Source organism: Felis catus, chromosome E3 (assembly GCF_018350175.1).
Source record: "Felis catus isolate Fca126 chromosome E3, F.catus_Fca126_mat1.0, whole genome shotgun sequence".
In the NCBI taxonomy this organism is placed as follows: domain Eukaryota; kingdom Metazoa; phylum Chordata; class Mammalia; order Carnivora; family Felidae; genus Felis; species Felis catus.
In genome coordinates this window covers 9698653-9725669 of record NC_058383.1, presented here as the reverse complement: position 1 = coordinate 9725669, position 27017 = coordinate 9698653, and the positions used below count along the sequence as shown (strand labels likewise).

Genomic DNA, 27017 nt, shown 5'->3' with positions numbered 1-27017 from the left:
GAAAATGCATTTACAGTACTGGACCACAAAAAAGCCACACGTATAAGTAAATCTGCTCATTTGGAATCTGTGTTGTTCAAGGGTTAACTGCATGTGTGTGTGTGTGTGTGTGTGTGTGTGTGTGTGTGTGTGTATTTATAGGCAGTATTATTTATAGGCAGACCCTGGAAAGAAATACTAAATGTTCGCAGGAGTTATCTGAGTGGGGATTTAAAAAAAAATGTTTTTCTAGATTTTCTATAATTAACATTAGTATTATTAACAGAAAAAAAATGTCATTCAAAATAATCACTGGAATGGGCAAGTATTAAAGACATTCTATAAAAATAGACTTTCTGGAAAAGGACACCTTGGCAAAATACCCTGAGCATTTGAATAAACAAAAAAGTACCCTGCTTGATTCACGGAGTCATAGTGGAAAGAACGCGAGATTAAGAAGGCCTGGGTTCAGGCTGCTTAGAGAAGTAACTCCCTAAGCCTCCACTGCCTTGTATAAAATGAGTGTGAAAATAATAAAACTTGCTTCACACGGTTGCCGCAGACACCAAGTGAGACCCTGCGGGGGAAAAAAAATCTGTCAATCAAGTAAGGCGTGGTATTTTAATATAATTATTAATTCTACCTTTCACTCTCTTTTTTTGATCAATGCATTGGCACACACCCAGTTCAAAATTAAATGGTAATTGTAAAATACAATCCAGTTCTTGACTAATCAGTCACTTTGATTTCATAAAACAGTCATTGTGTGAAAATCCATCTGTAGCTGGTATTACTGAGCCATAGGAATGGGATGAATATCTCAGATTTCCCCATATTCCAATTCAAAACTCAGGGTTGGGTACAACTCAAGAGGACCGCTTCCCTGGCAAACAACCCCACATACCCTGTTACGGGATTCCATGATCTTCCCGGAAGCCAAGGCCAAGTTCCCTGCTCGCCCACAGCTATTGGATGCTTTCAGGCATCTTCTGCCCCCAGTCACGCATAATCTTTTCTGGCCCAAATCCAAAGACAGACCCAATTTTCTAAAATTGCCACCCTTGTGCACACCTTCCTTCTTCTCTGTTGCCTGAATGTTGGGAGGTGTCCCTCTTCCTCCTGAGGCCAGCCTCTCCAAATGAGTCCTGTCCTGGGCCTTCCCACCTTTTAAAGGCATCATCCTCTTGGGACCTTAGAGCATCATCAACTTCTCACTAGACTGCATAATCTTCCAGTTCCCACTCTTGGGCACTTATGTTCCTTCCCTATAATAACCCCCCCCCCCCCCCCCGCTTTTTAAGTAGAGATATAATTCAATATCATAGAATTTAGCATTTTACATTCCCATCAGCAAAGTACAAGTTCCAGTTTCCTTGACGGGAATGCCAAGGGCATGGTGGCTTTAAAAAAAAAAACTATGTTTCCTCCTGTTTTATAGGGCTAGCGCTGACATTTACGTCTTTGATCCTCCGGGAGTTCATTTTTATATACAGTGTGAGGTAGGGGTCCAACCTCACCTTTTGTATATGGATATCCAGTTGTCCTGGTGCCATCTGTTGAATAGACTCTTCTTTCCCCACTGAGTGGTTTTGGCACCCTAGTCAAAATAAACTGACCGTTGATATATGGATTTCTTCCTGGAAGCCCAATTCCGTGACACTGACCTGTATGTCTGTCCTTACGTCAGGACCACACTATCTTGATTACTATAGCCTTGTAGTAAGTTTTGGAATGGGGAAGTTTGACTCCACCCACTTTGTTCTTTTTCAAAATTGTTTTAGCTATTTGGGGTCCTTAGAATTTTCAAATAAATTTTAGTCTAGGCTTGTCTATTTCTGCAAAAGGGCAGTTGAAATTTTAGTAAGGACTGTACTGAATCTGTAGATCAATTAGGGGAGTATTGCCTTGTTAACAATATTATTTGGGTCTTCTGACCCGTGGGCATATGATGTCTCTCCTTTACTTGGGTCTTCTGTAATTTCTTTCAACAATGTTTTATAGTTCTCAGTGTACAAGCCTTGCACATCTTTGCTTACATCTATTCCTAAGTATTTTATTGTTTTTGATTCTACTATAAATGGAATTATATTCTTAATTTTAATAATCCTTATTTTGATCTTAGGGAAGAAAACTTTCAATCTCTCACTATTACGTATAATGTTAGCTGTGGGTTTTTTGTAGATGCCCTTTATCAGGCTGAGGAGTATCTTAATTTCTCTTTCATTTTCAAAGGACACTTTTACCAAACATAGAATTCTTGGTCGTCTTCCCACCACCTTCTGGCCTCCCTGGTTTTTGGTTTTTGGTTTTTGAATGGGAAATCAGCTGTTCATCATATTGAGGATCCCCCGTACATGATGAATCACTTTTCTTGCTTTCTCTCCTCGTCTTTGGCTTTGGACGCTGTGGTTATGATGCGTCCAGATGAGGCACTTTGAATTTACCCTACTTGGAGTTTGTTGAGTTTCTTGTATGTGGAGGTGAATGTTTTTTCATCCAAAATGGCATGTTTGGGGTCATTATTTCTTCAAATATCTCAGGTGATCTACCTTCCAGCTCACCGATTCCTTCTTCAGCCTGCACAAATAAGTTATTGCATCCTCCTAGTGATTTTTTTTTCCTTCGGTTTGAGTTACACTTTTCAATTTTATGACTTTCTTTTTGGTATCTTTTTATAATTTCTTTCCCCATTGATTGCCTTTGTGTGAGACTCCATTTCCATACTGTCATTTAGATATGACTTCCTTTAGTCCTTTGTACATATTTAAAATAGCGGATCTAAAGTATTTGTCAAGTAATTCCGGCTTCTGGGCTTCTTCTGGGACAGTTTCTGTCCATTGCTTCCCCCTCCCATGGTATTTTCTTATGGTTTCTTTGTATGTTTCAAAATTTTTGTCAAAAACCGGACATTCCAAAGAATATAATGTGGCAGCCCTGGAAATGAGATCCTGCCCCGTCATAGGGTTTGTCACTGTTGCTGCTTAATGCGGTGACTGCTTGGTGACTTTCCTGAACTAATTCTGCAAAGTCTGTACTCTAGGTCATGAGTGACTGCTGGAGTCTTTCATTGCTCAGTTAACTTAGCGGTCAGCTAATGATTAGACAGAGATTTCCTTAAACTCCTGGAAGCAATCAATCTCCCCCTCTTTGCTGAGGGGTTCTGTTTGTGTGTTGGGGCATGCCTTCAGCACCCAGCCAGGCAGTGTACATACCTCAGCCCTGACTTTCACGTCCTGCTTGCACACAGCTTCGAGGTCAGTCAGAGGTGAGAGATTAGTGCCTTCTCAAGTCTTCCCTGAACATGCACACAGCCAACACATGTACACGGACTACAGGAACATCAGAGCTCTAAAAAGCCCCCAGTTGACATCCTACTCTTCAGCCTTTTCCTTTTAAGCCTTATGTTAGTCTATTGTTCACACCAACTGTAATCCATTGCCTCATGCAGCTGTGATGTTAAAATATTTAGCAAATGTCCCTGGGGAGAGGCTTTTAAGCACTGGGGTTGGTGTAAGTAAGGTCAAAAAAGGACAAGCCTTCCCAGTGACATCTTCAAGGGAACCACCAGCTAGGTTAGATGATGACTATTCAACATGGTCTGGCTCCTGCCTAGCTCTCCAACTTCCCCTCCCACCCCTGTGCTCCAGCTACCCTGGCATTCTTGCAGTTTCTTGAACAAAACTGTTCCTGCCTCAGGGCCTTTGCACATAATGTTTTTCTCTGCCCGAAAAGCTCTTTCCCATGATTTCTGCTTGGCTGGCTTCATCACTTCATTATGATCTGTGATTAAAAGTTACTTCATCAAAGAAGTTTTCCAATCACCCTCTCTAATAAAAAAAACCTCCTTCTCATCCAACCCCCACCACCAACACTAGATGTTTCTTTTCTTTTCTCTTTTCTTTCTTTTCTTTTCTTTTCTTTTCTTTTCTTTTCTTTTCTTTTCTTTTCTTTTCTTTTCTTTCAGTAGTACTTATCACAATCTGGCATGATATCATGTATGTATTTGCTATTGGTTGATTTCCCTGTTGGAACCTACGTTCTGTGAGGATGAACTCCAACTTACATTCCATTCCCAGCTTCTAACGTGGTGCCTGGATCTGCTGATAAACACTGACTTAAAAATGGAGCACGGGAAGGGCACCTGGGGGGCTCAGTCAGTTAAGCATCCAACTCTTGATTTCAGCTCAGGTCATGATCTCGCAGTCATGGGATCGAGCCCTGCGCCAGGCTCTGTGCTGACAGCACGGAGCCTGCTTGGGATTGTCTCTCTCCCTCTCTTTCTCTGCCCCTCCCCTGCTTGTGTGTGCTCTCTATCTCTAAACAAACAAACAGACAAACATCTTTAAACATCTTAAAGTCCTCTAAGATGGATCTGTACTCTGTCAGGTGCTTCCCAGAATTCCCTTCCTGGTGTAGTTCCAGATTATCACGGGGTGCTTTGCCCAAGATTTGGAAGGCGACCATGAAGGAGCGGCCATGCTCCTCTGTGCTCAGGAAGCTGGTGTAAGCACCAGGCACGATTGCAGAGATGCACACGGCCACTTGTCTGCTGGGTCAACTGGTTGGCACGGAGCAGCAGGCAGGCCCGCAGCTCCCTTAGCTCTAGCTTTTCCAACTCCTGGGCCAGTGGCATACTTAGCTCTGTGACAAAGAACAGCCCTACTTTGCATGACATCTTTATCATCACAGTCGGAAGAATGGAGTCAGTGAGAAGTCAGCACAGTTCTGGTCCCTCCTGGTGGGTTCCAGGTCAACCTCTCAGGTTCCTGCTTTTTCTTCTTCCCCACCGACTTCACATCCCTCTACCCTTCCCTTTTTTTTTTTTTTTTAAATTTTTTTTTAACGTTTATTTATTTTTGGGACAGAGAGAGACAGAGCATGAACGGGGGAGGGGCAGAGAGAGAGGCAGACACAGAAGCGGAAACAGGCTCCAGGCTCCGAGCCATCAGCCTGCCGTGGGGCTCGAACTCACGGACCGCGAGATCGTGACCTGGCTGGAGTCGGACGCTTAACCGACTGCGCCACCCAGGCGCCCCATCCCTCTACCCTTCCCAACTGCCCCCTCCCCTCCGCCCCGTGGACTTCCCAGCCTAGCGCCAGATACAGAGACAACAACTTCACATAGACAGGGCAATGGGTCCCCACAACTACACAAGGCCAAATCTTTATAACCCAAGTGGTTCTGCTTCTCTGATTGAACCCAGCTGCCACACCCACGGGGTCCCGTACGTTCAACCATTCCGTTTATCTCCATCTGCTTTTAGACAAATTTCCCCAACTTAAAAAAATATCCCTCGTCAACCGGACACACCCCTCCAACTCTAGCCCACTCCTCCCTTTCTAAGTCAAAAGTCTTGAGAGACCCGTCTTTCATTGACTGTCTTCATTTCACACGAATTCCTCGAGCTCTTGCTAGATCAACAATAAAGCTCCATTTGTAAAATCCAAAGAACACATTTTGTTTCTCCAGCTCCCCCCTAACTACAGCTGGCCGTAGTGTTTTCCATGGCTCGGCACTCTGACCTCCAAGAAACAATCTGCCCTTGGCCTCCGTGGCACCAAACTTTCCTGGTTTCCCTCCTTTCTCTCTCCATTTTCCTTTCCCTGGCTGGCTTCTTCTTGACCTGGGTGTTAAATGTTGGGGTCCTCAAGACAGACATAACCTCTTGGCCCTCTGCACTCTCTTCTTCGGTGGTTTCCCCCACCCCCATGCCTCTAATTACCACCCAGAAGCTAACAGAATTTCCATCTCTCTGACCTCTGGATCTGCTTAGCAATGTCCACAGTGACCGCAGATTCAACATATCCCAAATCCATCCCTGACCACCCCCGCAATCTGATAACACCATCATGGTGTCATCATGGCCAGAGCCAGAATCCTAAGATTAATCCTTGACTATGCTTCCTCTCATATCTCACCCATGACCAAGTGCTGGCAACGTGGTCTTTTAAGTGCCCCCCGTCCACTTTTCTCCATCCCTGTGGAGGCCTCCATCCACTTTCCTCATCCTAACTGTCTCCTTCCTCCCCCATCTCATTCTTCCCAATGAGGCCTCCCTTTCACCTGTTCTGCTGCCCTCATTCAAAGACTTGTGGGGTTGCAAATGTGCGCAGATGCGATCATGAGATTCCTCTGCCTCAAACCCTTTGAAGGTTCTCCACTGTCCTTTGGATAAAGTAGAACACTCTCAGGGCCTTGTGTGTCTGCCCTGTCTCTTCAGCCCTACCTGAAGCCCTTTATCTCTTCCTTATCCACCCTGTAGACACACTCCACACCCTTCCTGGAATGAAAGCGTTTCTCCACCTTCTGGCTTTTGCACCCTCTGTCTGATCTTCCTTCCCAGCTAATTCAGATGTTGACTTGAACCTCTCTGCTGGCCATCCCCAGATTAGGGTGGTTCTATTATTCACCCCATAGCACCTGCTCTTCTCTATGCCACGTCATACCTGTCATCACGTGTTAAACATCTGTCTACCACCGCCGGATGCACGAAGGGGACGCCCGGTCCTGTCTTGTCCACCCACCAAACGTACCACTTGGGTTGGCACAATGTCTGCTCTCGTGAAGAACGACTAACAAATGCCTGTCAAATTAGTAAATTTAAAAGGTTTGAAGGCTATCTAGGCCCAGATCCTCATTTCACAGACAAAAAAGGAAAAAAAGAACTGTAGGGGCACCTGGGTGGCTCAGCAGGTTGAGCGTCTGACTGTAGCTGAGGTCATGATCTTCTCAGTTCATGAGTTTGAGCCCCGTGTCTGGCTCTGTGCTGACAGCTCAGAGCCTGGAGCCTGCTTTGGATTCTCTGTCCCCTTCTCTCTCTGTCCCTCCCCCGCTTGTTCTCTCTTTCTCTCTCTCTCTCTCTGAAAAATAAATAATCATTAAAAAAAAAAAAAACCAAAACCCTGTCGCCCAGAGGGAACCGAAATTCCTATTTCCCAGGAGGTAAGAGTCTTACGCAGGCCTCTGACCTTGGAAGGCTTAAGGAAGCACTGATAGATACACGTGGGTATAGACACACACATACACTCAAAACACGCCTGCTACGAAACTTACAAACAGCAGCAAACTATTCTGACCGTGCCCCCACCTCCTCCTTGCTAAATGTGTCCCAGCCTGCTGCCCTAGAGGGATTTTGCTGCTAATCCATTCCTGCTCTGCTGGTCAGGCAAGGGCATGGTGGCTGGGATGGGGCATTCTAATTCAAGGACTTTGGCAGTGAGGCTGAAGGATTTAAATGAGCTCCAAGAGACAAACATCAGCCTTCATTACTCACTTGAGATTTACGAAGGCCCTGGAAGGTACTGAGGCCTGGAGTGAGGCAGTGCAGAGAGGGTCCAGGCTTGCATCCGGTAGGGCCACGGTCTGGGCCCCACTGTCCTTCCCAGCTTCATTTCCCCTGCGCCTTACACCCTTCTCACCCCATATCCTCAAACACTGGCTGTTCCCAAAACTCTACTTTCTTTCACTCCTCCGGGGCTTTCCCTGTGATGTTTTCTTCAATGAATTTGTTTCCCTTCTGTCCTCTTCTGCCGTAAAACTCCAAGGCATAGCTCATGCGTTACCTCCTCTGTAAGCTTATCTTCCCCACCTAGAAAGAGTCCTTTCCTTCCTTCCCAGAGCCCCTAGAGCATCCTTTCACACCTTGGCTAGTACACTCACTCTGGCTGTTGACTCTCTCTCCTCCACGAAACTGGGGGCAGAGCTGGGGTCTTTCCTGCACCCTGGACGCACCACCGTGCCTGTCCACACTGCTGGCACCCCACTGTGTGCCACAAGCCGGGCAGGTGCTGTCTGCAGATCTGCCAGTGCTTCCTTCCCTTAGGCAGGGCAGGAGCTGGTGGAACTTTCTGTGATCAGAAAGCGAGACTACCCCCCCACACACACACAACCACAGAAACCAAAGGCCCTCAGCCTCACCATGAGTGGTCAAGGCTGAGGGGCCCTCGGGGAATGCGGGGTCCGCATGGTGCTGCATCTGCGGGGAGCAGGCGGCGGAGGGGCTCTCAGCACAGATCCTGCAGGAGCGAGTCCCTGGAAGGCAGCCAAGTGCGGCCGGATGAGAGGGAGCTGGGTTAAGGGGAGATCTGCTCGGCCACCCCTCCGGATGAGGACACCCGGGACACAAAGCTCCACCTGTCAGGCCCTCCACGCGATTCCTCCGCCTGGTGCTCCCAGGCCTGGCCCCGTGCCTGCCGCCAGCAGCTGCCTGCCTCCCTCCCTCCATGGGCAGCCTTTGGTCCTCTCCCGGGGACAGCTGTACCACAGCAGCGGGTGGGAGGTGGCTCATCACTGGCCTCCCCACCCTGGCTTCTAATTGCAATCTTCAAATCACTAGAGCCTCCTCAGGAGCCAGGAGCAGAGAGTAGCCCCACGGCACCTGGTGTCCCCAGCTTGAGTCACAAAGTGCCTCCAGGTGACCAGGGGCTCTCTTCAAGGCCCCTTCATTTTCTCTGAGGCCCTCTGGCTCAGCTCCACACTATGGCCATGCCCAGATCCCTGTCCTCCTCTGCAGAGCCTCCTGGACGGCCCACAGGCGACCCAGACAGCAAGACAATAAAGCAAACAAGCAGAGCGAATGCCTAAAGGGAAACGCAAAGCAGAAATCGACTTTTTTAGTTTTAATTTTATTTTTATTGCTTTTTTGAAAAATTTTCAGGGGTGCCTGGGTGGCTCAGTCGGTTGAGCGTCCGGCTTTGGCTCAGGTCATGATCTCGCGGTCTGTGAGTTCGAGCCCCGCGTCGGGCTCTGTGCTGACAGCTCGGAGCCTGGAGCCTGCTTCGGATTCTGTGTCTCCCTCTCTCTCTGCCCCTCTCCCACTCACGCTCTGTCTCTCTCTGTCTCAGAAATAAATACACATTAAAAAAGAAATTAAAAAAAAAAGAAAAATTTTCAATGTTTATTTATTTTTGAGAGAGAGAGAAAGAGAGAAACAATGCAAGCAGGGGAGGGGCAGAGAGAGAGGGAGACACAGAAGCCGAAGCAGGCTCCAGGCTCTGAGCTGTCAGTACAGAGCCCAACATGGGGCTTGAACTCACAAACTGCAAGATCATGACCTGAGCCGAAATCGGAAGCTTAACCGACTGAGCCACCCAGGCGCCCCAATTTTATTTTGTATAAAGGCAGTATCAACTCACAGAAAATCATTTACACATGTATATATACATATATATATATATATATATCAATAAATGTATACACATACATGTATGAATGTGTAACATAAATAAAAGTTTTAGCTGTGCCCTGGCACTTGGGGGCAGTCAGTCTCCTTGGAGTATGTTCAACGTCCGTGTCTGTGTTTCCACGAGGAGCCCACGCCACAAACCACAAGAACAGAGTGAGAGCTGGCAACAGAATGAGCACTCAGGTATCCTAGGCCTGGTAGAGACACGTCAACTGAGCGGGTTGAGACACTTGCCCCGACAGCGCCATCAGGAAACCTGAAAATTACATCATCCTTTGCAACGCGTGTACAGAAGATGGTTTGGGGTCCTGATGGGTTTTAGGTTTTATTTGATTTTTTTTTGTTTTTTTTTGTTTATTTATCCTGAGACAGAGAAACAGCATGAGTCGGGGAGGATCAGAGAGAGGAGAGAGCAAGAATCCCAAGCAGGCTGTGCAATGACAGTGTGGAGCCCAACGTGGGCCTCGAACCCACAAACCGTGAGATCACGACCTGAGCGGAAGTCAGAAGCTCAACTGACAGAGACACCCAGGCGCCCTTAGGTTTTATTTGATCTTAAATGTGAAGTTCCTGGGGTGAGGGGCTCCTTGAACTTTGTGTCCTTGGTCCCTGGTGCAAAACAGGTGCTAGAGAGTGGCTGAGAATAAATTTCGCACATTTTGCATTTCCCAGCATACCCAGCCAAGACTCAGATGCCCCAGCTCTAACGAAGGCTGAAGTCTTTTTTTTTTTTTTTCAACGTTTTTATTTATTTTTGGGACAGAGAGAGACAGAGCATGAACAGGGGAGGGGCAGAGAGAGAGGGAGACACAGAATCGGAAACAGGCTCCAGGCTCCGAGCCATCAGCCCAGAGCCTGACGCGGGGCTCGAACTCACGGACTGCGAGATCGTGACCTGGCTGAAGTCGGACGCTTAACCGACTGCGCCACCAGGCGCCCCTGAAGTCTTTAATGAAATAATCCAATGGGGGAAAGGAGGGCACAGGAGGAGGCATAGCCTCCACCTTCTGATCATTCCTTCTGCCCAGGTGATGAGGTCCTGGGGAAACTATCTAAGCTGAGATAGCCTGGATAGCTGTGCAGGAGTTAAGTGAATGGTATATTTTTGATTATTAATATTCCATCACCCAGAGGTAACATTTTTATTTCCTTTTATTTCCATTTTATATTAATATGCTTTTGTTTGACCTTTATTTTATTATTATTATTGTTTATTTATTTTTTAGAGAGAGAGCATGTGCACATGCAATCAGGGTAGGGGCCAAGAGAGAGGGAGACAGAGAATCCCAAGCAAAATCCCAGCAGAGTCCCAAGAATCTGTGCTGATGGTGCGGAGCCCAATGCGAGGCTCAAACCCACCAACTGTAAGATCATGACCTGAGCTGAAATCAAGAGTTGGACGCTTACCCGACTGAGCCACCCAGGCTCGCCTGAATCTTTATTTTTAACAAAAAAATAAAAATCTAAAAAAACAAAAACAAAAAACAGGTGGTTAGACCGTAATCCTGATAAACTTTTAAATGTCATGTTCCCCTTGAAGTTTAAGAATTTCACCTGTTAAAAATATATAAATATAATTTTACATGACTGTATAACATTCCTACCTGTGAATATATTCATTTATTCAACAACTACTTATTTTATGCCCATGTACTAGGCATTTTTCAAAGCACTGGGTGTATCAGAAATTACTCACCCACCTCCTACTGAACGCATAAGTTGTTTATAGTTTTTCCCTATTAAATAACACTGTGATAAACATCTTTGTTTATAACAGTATTTTATATATTTCAAATTCTTTTCCTAGGACAGATTCTTAGAAGTTGAGTTACTAGGTCAAAGAGTAACAAATAAGATTCTTGACATGTTGCACCAAACTGCTTTCCAAAAGGTCACGCCGATTTGTACTTTCTTTATCAGAGGAGTGTCTATCTTGTACATCCTAATATTACTCAGTGTTGTCACTAGAAAAAAGTGTGAGTATCTTATTTGGTTATTTTGTATTCCTTACTTAATAGTTTTTCTTGTGTTTATGAACTGTTTTCTTCCTTTGCGGGTCATTTATTCCTGTTCAGTTATCTGTTGGAGAGTCTTAGAGGTTCGTGTAAATTCTTTATATACAAAAATATTTACTCTACCCCTTTAAAAAACAGATTTCCGGGGTGCCTGGGTGGCTCAGTCGGTTGAGTGTCCGACTTCAGCTCAGGTCATGATCTCACCATCCGTGAGTTCAGGCCCCATGTTGGGCTTTGTGCTGACAGCTTAGAGCCTGGAGCCTGCTTTGGATTCTCTCTCTCTCTCTCTCTCTCTCTCTCTCTCTCTCTCTCTCTCTGCCCCTCCCCCACTCACACTCTGTCTCTGTCTCATCTCTCAAAAATGAATAAATGTTTAAAAAAAAAGAACAAAAAAATAAAATAAAAATTAAAAAAAGCATTTCCTTTTTGATAATAGCTATGATTTTTATCCTTTTACTAATTTAAATTTTTAATAAAGACCATCAAAACCATACATGAATATAGTTTCAAAAAATCAAGTGATAACACTATCAAGAAAGTGAAAGCCAACCCATAGAATGGGAGAGAATGTTTACAAATCATGTGTCTGATCAGAGTCTAGAATCCTGAGTATATAAAGAACTCCTACAACTCAGAAACAAAAAGAAAAACAATCCAATTAAAAAAATAAGTAAAGGACATGAATAAACATTTCTCTAGAGAAAATCTACAAATTGCTAATAAGCAGGTGAAAAGATATTGAACATTGTTACTCATTAGGGAAATGACAACCAAAACCACGATGAGGTACTATTTCACATCCACTAGTCTGGGTATACTTGATAAGAAAGAAAGAGAGAGAAAAAGAGAGGGAGGGAGGGAGGGAGGGAGGGAGGGAGGAAGGAAGGAAGGAAGGAAGGAAGAAATAACAGGTGCTGGTAAGGTTGTGGAGGAATTAGAACTCTTGTATGTTGCTGGTAGGAACAGAAAATGGTGCAGCCACAGTGGAAAATAGTTTGGAAATTCCTCAAAAGGTTAAACAGAATTACCATATGACCCAAAAATTGTACTCCTAGGTATCTACCCAAATAACTGAAAATATGTATTCAAACAAATACCTGAACACAAATGTTCATAGCATTACTATTCACAACAGCCAAAAAGTAGAAATAACCCAAATGTCCTTTGGTCAATGAACGGGTAAACAAAGGTCATGTTATTCACCCAGTGGAACATTATTCAGCTATAAAAAGGAACGAGGAGGCACTGATAACACGCTACATCATAGACGTAAGTACGTCGAAAACGTGACGCTGAGCAAAAGAAGCCAACACAAAGGTTGCATATTGCAGGATCGTACAGAACTTCCAAAACAGATGAATTCCTAGAGACAGAAAGCAGAGTGGTGGTTGCCAGGAGCCGGGGGTGGGGGCAAGGAGACAAGAATGTAACTACTTAATGGGTTTCCTTTGTGGGGGAGCATGAACATATCTTGGAACTAGATACAGAGAGTGGTTGCACAACCCTGTGACTGTACTTAATGCCACGGAAATTTATACTTTAAAATAGTTAATGGTTAATTGCTTCTGAAGCGAAAATTCAAAAAAAAAAAAAAAATCAAGTGGTAAGGACAGCTTCTAATAAACAACCAGAAGTTCCTTATTCCCCCCTCCACTCTTCCAAGTCTACTTCCCAAAGGCAGCCTTGTTTTTCACCTCTTTCCGCCTCTAGTAGGTAGTAATACGCTTGCTATTTCAATTATTATGTGTACACGACCTAATTTATTAATTTTAAATGTTTCCTAATGACTTCCTATTATGATAGACCAGACAAAATTCCCTTAGATATCCAACTATCTCAACTTCTTCATCTTCTCAGTGGTCATACAAATATTTCCGTTAAGTAATCAGTGTTTCAAAATTATGACTGTATAAATGTTCTGCACAGAGATAGGTGGGGAATGACTACATTTCCATTCTTGTCCAATTTTTTTTTAACTTTCCTTAAGTTAAAAATTCCTTTGCTATTTTATTTGCATAACTTTCTACAGACACGTTCTGAACTTCTCCCAAATACTCTGCTGCAGGAGATAACTCTGTGGGGCGCCGTGTTTCGGGGAGGCAGCCCTTGTACCCTCTGCTGCTCCCTTGCACAGGATCCACTCTCCTGCACCTCGTGCTGTCTTCTACCTCTCATCCTGCTGAAGTGCACCTCCCAGAAAAAGGAATCACGGAGATGCCTTTTTCTTGCATCCTTGGTTCTCTGGAAAGATCTGTGTTCTGCTTTCATACTTGGGTATGAAATACTACGCGGAAAATCATTTTCCTCTAGGGCATACAACACCTAACATCCAGAGTCACTCTTGGAAAGTTCGATATCCTCCAATTCCCATTCCTGTGCCTGGTGCTCCTCTCTGGACAACTGCAGAATCCCCTCATTAACCCACCTTAGTGTGACTTTTATCATTTGTTGGGCTGGTTACTTGTGGTCTGCAGATACGCTCCTCGTACAACTTCTTTCAGGCTTCCTCACTTCTGTTGCCTCTATTTCTCTTTCTGGAACTCTATTTTCTTTTCTTTTCTTCTTCTTTTTTTTTTTTTTTTTTTTTTTTTAGTTTATTTACTTTTGAGAGAGAAAGTGCATGCATGTGGGGGCAGAGGGAGGGGTAGAGAGAAAGGAGAGAGGGAATCCCAAGCAGGCTCCGCATCACCAACTCAGAGCCCGACTCAGGGCTCGATCCCACAAATTGTGAGATCACGACCTGAGCCGAAATCAAGAGTTGGAGGCGTAACCGACTGAGCCACCCAGTTGCCCCTCTGGAACTCTGTTTTTCAATTGGAACCTTTTAGACTGATGCTACATTGTGTCTTATCCACTGTGTGTACTTTTCAACTCCTAGTCCTTTTTTGCTACTTTGTACAAGATTTCCTTGACTTTATCCTCTCTACCTTTCTAATGAAATTCTGAGTTCACTGACCTCTTGAACTCTATGTGAATACTATCTGGAAGTTTCTGAAGTTTTCTTCTGAACCTGCATAGTCTTTGTTTCCTACAGATAACTTCTTCCTGATTGTTTATTTTAGTTCTTTTGTTCACGCAGCCTTGCCTTTCCTTACATGTCAGCTGATCCCTGGTTAGCTGTTTACATTAGCTTCCGTGTGGAAGTTCCAATGGTGGAGCTCGTCAGCCAGCACATTTCATTTTCGGGAGAGTGGGCAGGGAGTGAGCCCCACACCGGTGCCTCCCAGAGATCTGGTTGTGAAGGGCTTTGTTCTGAAGTCTTGGGTTCCTCCAGAAAACATCTTCCTTTTTTTAAAATTATTTTTCAATGTTTATTCATTTTTGAGAGACAGGCAGAGTGTGAGTGGGGGAGGGGCAGAGACTGGGAGACACAGAATCCAAAGCAGCCTCCAGGCTCTGAGCTGTCAGCACAGAGCCTGACGCGATGCTCGAACTCATGAACCGTGAGATCATGATGGGAGCCACAGTCAGATACTCAACTGAGCCACCCAGGTGCCCTCAGAAAACATCTTCTGATCACCAGCCGAGGAGGTGGATATTGGTGGCCCATCTGGATGGAGTGCAAGTTCCAGAACTAAATCCCTTGTTTTTAGCACCACGGAATCCCCACCCTCTGCCACAAAGGGTCTGTGAGTTAGGATCTCATCCAGGTCTGTTTCTCCAATCTGGTCCACAGCCCCAGGATAAATTCCTGTCCACTGGAATGCAGCAGGGGGTGGGAGGACCAGTTCTTATAGACTGATACCCTCTCCACCTGATTTCAGTCCTGCCACCTCCACCATGACACCTCCAAACTCAAGCTGGTCTGGCCCAGCAGAGCATATCTGCTCTCCTGTTACTGTCTCCTTAATTCCTTCCAAAATGTTGGAAGGAATTCCAAATTCCTTCCAAAGTGTTGAAATGTGTTATTTGATAACGGTCCTGCTCCCATTCTTCGTCCTGGAGGTCTTTATCATGTTTCCTTACTATAATTGTAACCAATCTTGGGGGATGGAGGTATGTAGCCAATCTGCTACTTTAGGTGAAATCCTTTGTTGGGCTCTGACGTATGAAGCCTGTTCAGGGTTGAATTATACTCCCTCTGAAACATGTGTTGAAGCCCTAACCCCCGGTATGTGACCTTACTTGCAGATATTAGTTGAAATGAGGCTCCATTGGAGTAGGTTGGGACCTTAATCCAATATGACTGGGATCCTTATTTTTTTATTTATTTTAATGTTTTATTTATTTTTGAGAGAGAGGGAGAGAGCGCGAGTGGGGAAGGAGCAGAGACAGAGAGGAGGACAGAGGATCCGCAGCGGGCTGTGCGCTCACAGTAGACTCTTGGTTTCGGCTCAGGTCATGCTCTCACGGTTGAGAGCCCCTCCTCAAGCTTCCTGTTAGCAGTTCAGTGCCTGCTTGGGATTTGGGATTCTCGCTCTCTCCCTCTCTCTCTCTGCCCCGACCCTGCTTGCTCTCTCTCTTTCTCTCTCTGTGTCTCAAAATAAATAAATAAACTTCAAAAAAAAAAAAAAAAAAAACCCAAACTCAGAGGTCCTCCTCTTCCCCAAAAGCTTCCATCTATGTTCTTCAAGGGTTTTTTTCCTTTTAAGGGTCTTTTTTTTTTGTAATGATTGTATTCCCCCTCCCTCTCAAATTTAACATTTTAATCCACTAGAATTTATCTAGGCATGGAGCCTGAGGGGAGAATCTAAAATACCCTCTTCTCCCCATGAAGAGCTAACCAAATGCCTAACCACGCCTCATTTATCAAAAGATCTTTCCATCCGTATTGGCGTGTGAAGTCCCCTCTGTCATACAATTAATTCATGTGTACATAAAGGTATGTTTCCGAGTGATCTATTCTGTTGATCCTTTTTTTTTTTTTTTTTTTAGTGTTTATTTATTTTGAGAGAGAAAGAGTGTAAGTGGGGAAGGGACCAAGAGAAAGGGAGAGAGAGAATCCCAAGCAGGTTCCATGCCCAGCACGGAGTCTGACTCAGGGCTCGATCTCACAACCGTGAGATCATGACTCGACCCGAAACCAGGAGTCGGACGCTCAACTTACTGAGCCACGCAGTCACCTCCCGTTTATTCTTAAGCCATTAATTACGTCAGTTTTAATCATTAAAACGCGTTCCGATATTTAGCAGGGCAAGTTTCTCCTTATCACCATCTTTGCTGATGTTTTAAAGCTACTCTCATTTATTCTTCCAGATGAGTTTGAGAAAAACCTAAGTCCCCAAATAAATCCTCTTACTGGGGTGTCAGTTGCAAACGGGAGAGACATGAATTACACCAGGCAGAGCTGACATTTCTACAAATCCATACTTCCCACCCAGAAACAAAGCGTGTCTCTCCATTAATTTGCCTGCTTTACATCTCTCAGTAAACTTTGTGATTTTCAGCAGGGCCCCTCTATCTAAAATACCCCCCACGCCACTCCTTATCCCATTACCCTGCTTTTGCAGCTGAGAAAGCTCACCAAGACGCCAGGCAACTGTTCTCAGCACTTTCCTAAGCATTATCTCACTAAATTCTTGCAGCGGTATGAACAGGGACCCATTATTTCCACTTGCACATGGAAAGCTGAGGCGCACAGAGATCATTAGGTCAAAATCGCAGCAGGTTTCTGACCCAGGCAATTTTACTCTGGAGCCCGTGGTTTTATCTGAAATCAGTATTTTTACTATCCAGCTGTAAAAAGGAATGCGGATGACTTTTTTTTTTTTTTTTTTGAGATAGCACGTGAGCAGGGGAGGGGCAGAGGGAGGAGGAGAAAGAGAATCTCAAGCAGGCTTCGTGCGCAGCACAGAGCCTGCTTCATCCCATGATCCTGGGATCATGACCTGAGCCAAAATCAAGAGTCGGACCACCGAATGAGCCACCCAGGCGTCAGAGGATGCCTTTTCTTTTCTTTATTTTTAAATTTTTTTTTTCAACGTTTATTTATTTTTGGGACAGAGAGAGACAGAGCATGAACGGGGGAGAGGCAGAGAGAGAGGGAGACACAGAATCGGAAACAGGCTCCAGGCTCTGAGCCATCAGCCCAGAGCCCGACGCGGGGCTCGAACTCACGGACTGCGAGATCGTGACCTGGCTGAAGTCGGACGCTTAACCGACTGCGCCACCCAGGCGCCCCAGAGGATGCCTTTTCTATGCTGGTAGAGGAAGACTGCCAAGACAGTCCCTTAAGGGAAAAAGAAAGATTCTGAGCTATCACTTGTAGGAAAAGTGGGCAAGAGGGTCATATTTCAGGATATTCATGTTTCCTTGTACGTGAAAATAAAATAATGTAGAGAGACTCAACCAGAAATTAGTAAATGAGTGGTTCTCTCTTGGAGTTGAACGGGAACAAGGCAGCAGGGGACAAGGGTGGGAGGGAGCCTTTCATCTTTTTTTTTTTTCTTTACTTAAAAAAATTCTTTTTGGGGGAACCTGGGTGGCTCAGTCGGTTGGGCGTCCAAATTCAGCTCAGGGCATGATCTCATAGTTCATGGGTTCAAGTCCCACATCAGACTCTGTGCTGACAGCCCAGAGCCTGGAGCCTGCTACGGATTCTGTGTTTCCCTCTCTCTCTGACCCTTCCCTTGCCCATGCGTTCCTTCTCTCTCTCTCTCTCTCTCTCTCTCTCAAAAATAAACATTAAAAAAAAAAAGGAAACACTGTCTTCAATAAATACAATCTATTAAAAAATCTTTTTTAATTAAAAATTTTTTGGGGCGCCTGGGTGGCGCCGTCGGTTAAGCGTCCGACTTCAACCAGGTCAGGATCTCGCGGTCTGTGAGTTCGAGCCCCGCGTCGGGCTCTGGGCTGATGGCTCAGAGCCCGGAGCCTGTTTCCGATTCTGTGTCTCCCTCTCTCTCTGCCCCTCCCCCGTTCATGCTCTGTCTCTCTCTGTCCCAAAAAAGTAAATAAACGTTGAAAAAAAAATTAAAAAAAAAAATTTTTTTTTTCATTTTACCTATTCAAAATTCACATACGTTTTTAAATTTTGAATTTCACATAAAATGCAGGGCAGACACTCAATAAAGGTGATTCGAGTGAATGCCTGGAGATTTCAGATTTTTATAAAGGCAGGGGATGATCTTGCTCTTTGCTACTCACATAGGATCTGTGTTCTAAGACGCTTTCCAGCTGGCTGCTGTTGTGGCGGAAAATGTACTATTGATTTTTATACATCTTGCTCCCAGCACTTTTATTCCTGATGCTGAACTTGACCGTTCATTCTCTTTTCCACCGATTCTCCTGGGTTTTCAGTGGCTCGTGCGGGGATCCTGGGCTGGCTCCGTGAACGTGTTTGGGCAGGTCGGGGATGGAAATTCAGAGTGTTGGGGATCATGGGGCAGGAGTGCCCCCCGTGTGAAAACATTAAGTTACAGTTTTTAAAAAACACCGTGTGAGCCAAACAAAACAAGGCCAGAAGAGAATCCAGCCTCCAGGACGCCAGTCTGCACGCTGCATTCCCCGTCAATACGCTTTTCCCTTCTTTTCTCCTCAGCCCCACCTCTTTGTCCTCTGAAGCCCTCCTGCCCCTGGAAGCCTTCCTGGCTTGTCCAGTCTGCCCAGAACTTCTCTCCTCTTCTCCAGGGCCGTCCGCTTTAGAATCAGTGCCAGCCACGGTGTGGCCCTGAGTTCTTTCATAAGCGACTTGAGACCGGTCATCCTGACTTCCTGGGCTCTTTCCCACCCACTTTGGCATCTTCTGCTTCTGCGGTTAGCGGACTGGAGTGACCGTTCAGCCCACATTCTTCCTTCGGTCGAGGAGGAACTTGAACTCGGCGAGCAAGTCTGATTCATTCCAGACTCCTAGCACTGCAGGCACTGAGGAAACCTTCTGTGCTGAAGGATGTATGCTTTTGGGGCAGGTAGGCGTGTCAACTAACTTACTTCCTCGGAACCCCCGACAGGACTTTTGGAGAACAAGCCAAACCGGACAATGGGATGCCTGCCCTCAAGGGACGTGGCAGACGCTTCCATGAGGGCCGGATCTGGTTTGCACACCTGACACAGAGCGAGCCCTCAAAAATAGGTTTGACGGTGGGCCTTCACGGAGCTTACCATCCAGTCACCCGAAAAACAGCCACAGCAGAGACCAGAGCCAACACGTGAAGAAAGCCAACAAGAAGATGCACGGGACCCAGTGAGGAAAGTCTCCCAGGGCTCCTCGGTCCTGGAAGGGGGCACCCACGCAGCCACTCGCTGAGAGGTGAATGCCTTTACTCCTAAACGAAAAGGATCGATGCCCCCTCTCCCGAGACGATGAGAACATCCACGTCACATTCTCACAACATCTCGACCACGCACGGCTGTCCTTTTAGAGGTGAGGAAATGGAGACTGGGGGAAAGGACGTGACTTGCCCAAGATCACACGGGGAATATGCCTTGCGGCCAGAATCGAACACGGATCTTTGACTCTGCCTCAGGTGGGTTCTTTCCTGACATTTCCGGTAGGAATTCTGGAGAGAGGCGGCAGGGGTTTGAGTGATCTCATCTACCGAGGAGAAGCCTCGGGTTAATTTCTATCCCACTGCACTGGGCAGGAGGCCAAGAGTCAACAGTAAATAAGACATATTTTTTAAAAAATTTTTTTAATGTTTATTTATTTATTTATTTATTTATTTTAAATTTTTTTTTTTTTAACGTTTATTTATTTTTGGGACAGAGAGAGACAGAGCTTGAATGGGGGAGGGGCAGAGAGAGAGGGAGACACAGAATCGGAAACAGGCTCCAGGCTCCGAGCCATCAGCCCAGAGCCTGACGCGGGGCTCGAACTCCCGGACCGCGAGATCGTGACCTGGCTGAAGTCGGACGCTTAACCGACTGCGCCACCCAGGCGCCCCTTAATGTTTATTTATTTTTGAGAGAGAGATAGAACGAGAACAAGCTGGGAAGGGGCAGGGAGAGAGAATCCCAAGCAGCCTCTATGCTGTCAGGGCAGAGCCCGACACAGGGCTCAATCCCACGAACCGTGAGATCATGACCTGAGCCAAAATCAAGCGGCAGGCACCTAACCGACTGAGCCACCCAGGTGCCCCAAATAAGACAGATTCTTCTAGTGCTCATGGAGCTCACTCCAGCTTTGGGGGGGGGTGGATTAAAGAGGCAGCAATTTGGGGGCACCTGGGTGGCTCACTCGGTTGAGCATCTGACTTCAGCTGAGGTCATGACCTCGTGGTTCACGAGGCTGAACCCCGCACCGGGCTCTGTGCCGGCAGCTCAGAGCCTGGAACCTGCTTCGGATTCTGTGTCTCCCTCACTCTCTGCCCCTCCCCCACTCGCATTCTTTCTCTCTCAAAAATAAAGAAAAACATTAAAAAAATTAAAATGAAAGAAAAAAGAGGCCGCAGTTGGGCAGAGAACATACGAAGCAGACGCAGAGCTTCCAAGACAGGAGCAAGGCGGGCAGAAATACCACGAGGCTGAAGACCAGGGGGCACGAGGCCAGTGAGGATGTGAGGGACAGCACAGAGAGGATGTCACAGCTCACTTCATGAAGGCGGGTTTTATTTTAAGCAATCAGGAAGCCACTAGAAGGTTTTAAGCAGGCAGTGAAAGAATCAGACTTATGTGTTGTTTTTTTTTGGGGGGGGGGAAGGAGGGTTTTCTTAAAGATCTCTCTGGCTGCTTTGCGGAAGATGAATAGTAGGGGACTAACGCTTGGGGAAAGACAGCAGCTGTCATACATAAGATCTTTCTCACATAATATGTAGAAATGCTGGGGGAAAAAAACCTTAAAAATATTAAAACAAGTTTTTAATGTTTATTTTTGAGACATAGAAAGAGACAGCATGAGTGGGGGAGGGGCAGAGAGAGAAAGGGAGACACAGAATCTGAAGCAGGCTCCAGGCTCTGAGCTGTCAGCACAGAGCCCAATATGGGGCTCAAACCCACAAACCGTGAGATCATGACCTGAGCCGAAGTCGGACGCTCAACTGACTGAGTCACCCAGGCGGCCCCTTAAAAATGTTATTAACATGTAGATGAACATGAACATGTAGATGCAGGTACCAGAAGGCTACTGCAGATGAGATCTGAATACACATGCTATGGAATAAACAAACCAGGTATATGTTATAAGAGACCAAAGTTGAGACCCCTGACTGTGTGTGCATCAGGGATCTGGAACTGAATTCCTGGACAAAGCTGTAAGGCATAGACTCTTGGTGGGGAGCCTAGAGAGAAGCCAGAGTCTCTGACCTGGGTTGCAAGTTCCCTTTCCCTTACTACTCATGTAGTGTGGAAGCCCTGCCCCCAGAAAATCATGTAAAACTGGACTTGGAACCAATGAGTCCTGTAGGGCCTAGAAGAGACAACCATACAACTTTCCCAAGGGACACTTCCATAATACAAGGCACACGCAGGACCCCACAGAATATAATCTGATCTCACAGACAAAAATGACAAAAGATACAGGGAAAATCAAATGCTATACAAAAAGCAGATTCAACAGAGAATAAAGTACCTTGGAACTATAAATACTGGTTCCCCAAAAGGGACTTTAAAATGTTCAACAAGGGGCACCTGGCTGGCTCAGTCGGTGGAGTGTGTGACTCTTGATCTCAGAGTTGTGAGTTCAAGCCTCATGCTAGGTGTGGAGACTGCTTAAAAATAAAATCTTAAAAACAAATAAATAAAATAAAATGTTCAATAAGATAAAGGAAGGAATAGAAACCACAGAACAAAAACAAGGCATTACAGAAAAGGAGCAAGTGAGTTTTAAAAAGAACCAAATAAGATATTCTAGAAGTCAAAGAGTAGATTAGACACAACCAAAGAGAGAATTCATGAATAGGAAGATGAATCTGAGGAAATCACTTAGAAAATGCAGAAAGAAAACTGGACAGGAAATTATGAAAGACATTAAATAAAATGGAATAAATAAAATGAGAAGTTCCACAATACACTTAACAGAAATTACAAAAGAGAGAATAAAGAAATCAAAGGCAATAATCAGACAAAGGCTGAGAATTTTTCAAAATTAGAGTAAAAGCCAAAACAAGTTCCCCAAATAAAGTAAAACACCCAGTGCCCATGGTACACCACAGTAAAAGAAGAGAAAAGAAAAACTATCAGAGAGAAAGGTAGATTATCCATAAGGGATTGACAATTAGATGAATTAAGTGCCTCAAGACAACAGAAGAGCTTAAAAGCAAGGAAGAAAAAGAGCCAACAGTGTGGTGAGAAGGAAGCAGTATCCTAATCCTGTTCCTTCTGCTCTTCTACCTCCACCTTGTATCCCAGAAGTTCAGGTGGCAGGAGGGTGAGTGTCCAGGTTGCTGGCTTTTGGAAGGTTCTTACCATGGTACCATAGGCACCTAGCACTGCCACCCTGTCCCACTGTGTCCATAGTTACTGCTTGCAGCCAAGAAGACAAGAAGGAAAGTGTCAATTCTGCTCAGTGGGCACTAAAGAGAAACCCCCGAGAATACCAGCATATAGTAATCTAATCTGGCCTTGAAAAAAATGGAAGCTTGGGCCCCCAAAGACAATAGGAAAGGATAAATCTTCTGACCAAAAAAGTCTCAACAAAAGGGGCGAAATGAAACAAAAGCAAATGGGCAGAGGAGGATCATCAAACAGAGACTAAAGAAGATTTCACAGCAGAACCAGAATCTAAAAATGAAGGTATTTCAGGCCCAAATGCTGTGGGAGACAAAGCGGTCTTAGACCAATCTCAGTGGTGGTTCTTGCATACTCTCTCTCCTACAGTTCTAAGAGGCAGCTTTATCAACATTTTGGGAATGCAAGTTTTCTGTAATAAACTGAAACATATTTTTATTTTATTTATTGTTATTTAGGGGGGGAGATAAAAAGCATGAGTGGGGGCCTAGGACCAAAGAGAGGGAGAGGGAGAGAGAGAATCTTAAGCAGGCTCCAAGCCCAGTGTGGAGACTGACATGGGGCTCTATCTCACGACCCTGAGATCATGACCTGAGCCAAAATCAAGAGTCAAAGGCTTAACGAACCGAGCCACCCAGGTGCCCCCAGAAACATATTTTTAATTTTTTTTTTCAACGTTTATTTATTTTTGGGACAGAGAGAGACAGAGCATGAACGGGGGAGGGGCAGAGAGAGAGGGAGACACAGAATTGGAAACAGGCTCCAGGCTCTGAGCCATCAGCCCAGAGCCCGACGTGGGGCTCGAACTCACGGACCGCGAGATCGTGACCTGGCTGAAGTCGGACGCTTAACCGACTGCGCCACCCAGGCGCCCCCCCAGAAACATATTTTTAAAGAAGCATGGACTCCCACAACATCCCATGTTTTAATACATCTTTAAATAAGTACAATGACTTTTTTTTTTTTTCATTTTTTTAACGTTTACTGTTGAGAGAGAGACACACACACAGAGCATGAGTGAGGGAGGGCAGAGAGAAGAGGGAGACACAGAATCTGAAGCAGGCTCCAGGTTCTGAGCTGCAGCACAGAGCCCGACACAGGGCTAGAATTCATGCACCATGAGATTATGACTTGAGCTGAAGTCTGACACTTAACCGACTGAGCCACCCAGCACCCCTTATCTATTTACTTTTTAATGTTTATTTATTTTTGAGAGAGAGAGAGCGAGAGAGAGCGCGCGCACAAGTGGAGGAGGGGCAGACAGAGAGAGACAGAGAGAGAGAAACACAGAATCTGAAGCAGGCTCCAGGTCCTGAGATGTCAGCGCAGAGCCCAATGCAGGGCTCGAACCCACAAACTGTGAGATCATGGCCTGAGCCAAAGTTGGACACTTAACCAACTGAGCTACCCAGATGCCCCAGTACAATGACTTTTTAAGAGATAAAATGTGCTAGTTGATTTTAGAAAAAGCAGAAAATAGTGGAATGTTGGACTAAGAAAGGCTTTGTCTGATGTAAACTTAACATTCCATCCACTTTGAAGGGCATTATAAAAAAAATCCTCTAAAATACACATAACCCAAGTGACAGAGTCATTTTAAATGACCCACCTTCCATATTTGTGTTTTTCTCCTACTATTGTTGTCTCTGCGTCTTCTGTGTGTTCTTTTGTCTCCTTATCAGAATTGCACACTATCAGGGCTAGGGAAGGAAGGTCCAGAATTTCCCCAAACCTGTTAATGGGCCGTGGATATAATGTGTAAGATATCACATTCCGTGTTATCAGGGCAGTCCCAATAAAAGGCTTGAGAGTTACAAATATTTGAAGATTCCGAGCTCTGGTGACCTCTACTTGTGGATAAAATGTCTCCAAAGTTTAAGCTGGAACACTGATTAAGTAACTCTTTCGCAAAGTATTGCAATTACATTGCGTAGACTTTTTAATACCAGCATTAACTCATGATGTCTGAGTACCAATCAACAAACAAGTACCAATAAAATCTTGGTTATGACAGGGTTGGGGGGGGTGGGGTGAAAGACAGTGATATACGTAGACATCTTCAGACAAAGACTAAGATAGTTCACTGCAGTTTCTTGCAGAAAACAGCTATGAAGTTCCTCTCCCAAAGAGATCATAAATTCAGCCCCAAAGAAAGTTCTGAAGAAGTCCTAAAATAGTCTTATTTATATTCTAGGAGGAATATTTGAGAAATAAAAACATCATCCCCGAGGTTTTATACTCTCTTGATATTACCCTGACCGTGCAATGAGTTCAAGGTGAAAGCCAGAGGAGAGTCAGTGGGAAGCCATCAGCCCCCATGAAAGCCACCCCCCTCCCCCACATCATGGTGGCCAGCATGAGTGGAATTTCAGGCCTCTCTCTGAGGCATGAACTGTTTCCTGGCTTCTGCACCCACTGCTCACTTTTCAGTAAAGATCTCTGGACGCCATCCACTCATGCCTTTGTCACCTGCTGCCAGCACTTGGGAGAGGATAATGTGGGGTGGGTCCCACTCCACCCCCGTCTGGTCCCGGAGCTGGGGGAGGGCAGCTCTCCTGGGCTTGGCGGGGAGGGCACACTCGTCGGAGGTCACTCTCCAGGGCAGGAGTCATTTTTAAATAGAGATAAGGAGGAATTATCAAAAAATACCTGGCACCAGAAACCTAAACTCCGAGGCCCAAGCCGGCGATCCCATAACTAAGACATTGACACCATACCGTCAGTCTGTTCCTTGCAGACCCACAGAAATGCTGGTGTAACTTCATGCTTCTTTCCAGAAAAAAAAAAAAAAAAAAAATTTTTTTCTTCCCCTTCGTCTCTGTTCAGACATAACATCATCAACGCAGCTCTTTAAATATCTGTGCTGGGAGGCTATATTTAGTGACTATTTGGCCCTTAAAATGAGACTGATTTCCTGTGGCAAAAAGTTCTCAGCAGCAAGGAGAGAGGCCTGGAGAATTCTGAACTACTAACACACAGCTTCAAGGCTTGAGAGGTTCAGTGTAAGAAAAGGAGGTAATTGCTTTTTCTGGATAGGTGACTGGCACCCAAGATAGGGGGAGAAAAATCATAATAAAACGGTGTGCTTGGTCTGAACACTTCGAAAGGCATCCTCGAGAATGGCCTGCCACGGGGCAACTATGCGAGCCAGTGATCATATACAGCACACAGCCCTCCTTCAGAGAGGCAGGAGGGGCATCGCTACTCCTTCATTCATTCGTTTGTTCACTCATTCATTCACTCACTCATTCAAGTACTCACTCACTCGTTCACTCCTTTACTCACTCCTTCACTCACTCACTCATCCGTTTATTCACTCACTCATTTACTTATTCATTCATTCCCTCATTTGTTCACTCACTCATTCATTCATTCTCTCCCTCATTCATCACTCACTCATTCACTCATTCATGTACTCATTCGCCCCTTCACTCCTTTACTCACTCCTTCACTCACTCATCCGTTTATTCACTCACTCATTCACTTATTCATTCATTCCCTCATTCCCTCATTCATTCATTCATTCTCTCCCTCATTCATCACTCACTCATTCACTCATTCATGTACTCATTCGCCCCTTCACTCTTTTACTCATTCCTTCACTTAGTCATTCATTTATTCGCTCACTCATTCATTCATTCACTCATTCATCACTCACTCATTCATTCACTCCCTCATTCACTCATTCATTCGCTCCCTTGTTCATTCACCCACTCAGTACATTTGCACATCTTCCTACTTGAAAGCCCAGAGGCCTACAGGAGCGCTAGGTCACGTGGCAAACAGGATGCACAAGCCAAGGACCCTAGGAGGCCATCCATAGAAAGGGCTCTCGGGGGAGCACAAAGTGAGTGCTGTGGGGAACCCAGAGGGTGGGGGGGGGCACTTCTGCTGGTGCCATCTGGGAAAGGAAACAACCCTCAGCACTGGCTACTGCTCTGGACCCTCTCCTTGAACCCACTCATTGAGCCCAGATGCCAGTACGTTATCTCCGATCACAGATGAGTAAGTTCCCCAAAGTCTAAAGAGATAACAAATAACAGAGCTGGAGCTGAAACAGATTGTCTGACTGCAAAGGGCTTGACCACTCTTTGCAGCGACAGGTGGAGGCTGACGGAGCGCGTCCCCCAGACCGCACACGCGGGTCCCACTCCGATTCTGCCGGAAGACCTGGGACGGTCAGGGAAGCTCCTCGCGGCTCAGGCACAGGACCTCTCCCTCCCCCGATGCAGCCTGGATTGGTCACACTTTCCCTCCTCACAAACCACTGATAGGCCCCCCTGCGTGATCGGCCCCCCTGCGTATGCGCGTCTCCCATGTCCCCCGGATGACCCAAGGGAGCCAGGGAACGCACGTTTACTTAGCCCTGACTAAGCTCGGCCAAGCAACATGCCATTCCTTTTTTTTTTTTTTTTTTTTTTAACATTTTAGTTTGAGATAATTTTAGACTTTAAGAAGAATTGCAAAAATAGTTCAGAGTTCCCGTACATCTTTGCTCAGCTTCCCCTTACACTAA

The 27017-nt window shown here is 45.5% G+C and overlaps 1 protein-coding gene across 1 annotated transcript in view; it reads right to left on the bottom strand.

Annotated features, from left to right (window-relative positions):
* Positions 1-27017, bottom strand: part of HIP1 (huntingtin interacting protein 1) — a 153842-nt gene that overhangs the window by 108585 nt on the left and 18240 nt on the right. The gene's annotated exons all lie outside the window — the stretch shown is intronic.